The sequence below is a fragment of the Euprymna scolopes genome, chromosome 8, assembly GCF_053919585.1.
Source record: "Euprymna scolopes isolate OS-2025 chromosome 8, ASM5391958v1, whole genome shotgun sequence".
Taxonomy (NCBI): Eukaryota; Metazoa; Mollusca; class Cephalopoda; order Sepiida; family Sepiolidae; genus Euprymna; species Euprymna scolopes.
Window position 1 is genome coordinate 109,762,295 of NC_136489.1, and position 2,418 is coordinate 109,764,712.

The following is a 2,418-nucleotide window of genomic DNA, read 5'->3' on the forward strand; positions in this document are numbered from 1 at the left end:
CATATCGTCGGATTTAATCCAGCTCAACAATCATATATATATATATATATATATATATATATATGTGTGTGTGTGTGGGGGGGGTGTCTGTGTGGTGTGTGTGTGTGTGTACAAACATATATACGACTTATAATCAAGGTAAAAGACAGTATGGCGCATTTTGTATATACATTATTTGTATTGATTTCATAGAAAAAAAAACAATTAAATAACACATATTCTGTTATATTCTTATAATGCAAGTGTAACGTTTACGTGCGAGGTGTTATAACTAATAATCATTTGTTTGAACGAATATAAGCGGAATAAGATAGAATAATAACACCCTTAACAAGTAATATATATATATATATATATATGTGTGTGTGTGTGTGTGTGTGTATCGTCATTATAAATAATATTTGTATTACCTTGGTGTAAAAATAATGTTGTGATTTATATATATATATATATATATATATATATATATATATATATATATATATATATATATATATACTAACATGGGTGCCCGACGTTGCCCGTAGGTGTGTGTTGAGCAAAAAAAAAAAAACTACAGTAGGCAGGCTCGAACCCGTGACGCGAGTGCGGAAAAGAAGGTGTAGGTGCGTGTAAGGATGTTGGTTGAACAAAGGAAAAAAAAAAGAAAATTGCTAGCGCAAAAAAATAAGTGCTGGTAGGCAGGCAGGCTCGAACCCCTACTGCGAGGGAGGAAAAAAACGGGGTAAAACGTGAGGTGTCAGCTGTTGGCCCATCGCCAAACCGGAAGTGACGTAGGTTTAAATTAAGGTTAGAACATCCAAAAGAGGCGATGGCTTTCGGAAATATCGGCGTAAAAAGCGACCCCTCTCGATGGAAAGTGCCCAGTTTAGTGTGAACATATTAATGTTTTTGGTCATATTTTGGATATTTGTCGTCCAAAGTGTCGCACTCCAAAATGATACCGATCTCGTGAAAATCCGTCACCTCTCTCTAAAGTTTTGCGAGACATACAAACATACATATATACATGCGTTCATACATTATTTACATGGTATTCACCACTTATCAAGACCCGCAAGCCACTCGGGGATAAGGGATATTGCGTGTACAGTAACCAATGGGATAGTATTGTAGCAATAGTTAGTATTGGAGATTTGAAAAAGAGAATTACTTAAGGGTATGGTTTATCAGGAAGTTGGTCATGTTTGACGTGAAGACATCCAAGTTGTAGTAAGGTGGGAAATAGGCAAAAGGAACAGAGTTCCAGAGACGTGCACATCTAAGAAAGATGCTTTATTCATGGAATCTGCGTTTTGATTTAGGCACAGATAAAGAATGGGGAAAAATTGACAAAGGTTTCAGCTAGACGGGTGTTTATCGTGAAAGATTAGCGAGGTGGGACCAGAGATTGGAGCTGAAACGAGCACTTGCCATGGAAATAACGATAAAACAAAAACAGGCTCGAAACGTCTCTTCTTTAGAAGAGAGGTTGCAGGGAAGAGAAAATGACATCCCCACTAAGCCACGAAGTCTATTTTGTACTCTGTCTAGGCAGGATAGGCTTTTTTAGCAGCTCCTTCCCAGATGTGGCAGCTGTACTCCATACTTGGGCGTACTTAGTTTTTATGTAGATAGATAATTGCATCAGCAGTGAGATATCTTCTGGAGTGTTAGAAGGTTCCTACCATTTTTCCAGCAACCTTGCCAACAGGCGATGTACGTGTTCCATTTCAGGTCAGGAGTGAAGGTCAATCCCAGAAGCTCATCAAAACATGGAGCCTCCCCTAGATGAGAGCCATCCATTTCAATTGATGCCAGATGGGGATACGAGCGTTTATGTAAAGATAGGAACTTGGTTTTAGATGCATTAAAAGTAACCAGCCACCTCTTCCCCCACTGTACCACACGTTCGAGATCAGAGGAGAGAGAATCAGAGAAAACTTTGTCATTTACGGCCTTTGATATGTTGCCATAGATGGTCGTATCACTAGCATAGACGTCAACGAATGATTTAAGTATGTGTTTAGAGAGATAATTGATGTAGATCAGGAAGAAAGGTAAACCCAGGATGGACCCCTGAAGGACACCAGCAATTACCCTAGAAAGGAAGCCTTTGTCGAAAAATTCACTAATCCTACTAGATATAATCGTTAGCACATCTTCTGTAGCTCTAGCAGAACGGAAACCATATTGCATGTCACTAAGAAGGTTATTTCGGCTGAGGTCGTTGACTACTTCTTTATTTAAAATTGATTCCAACATAATACACAGGAGATTATTCGCCTGTACTGAGAGGGAGATGACTTATTACCTGAGTTCTTAAATTCAGGGCATACTGGTGAGGTTTTCCAGGGTGTTATGAAGCACTTCTCATTAAGGGAACACTTAAACAGTTTTGTGAGTATGGCGGCAAGATATAGTTGAAGCCTTTTCAAC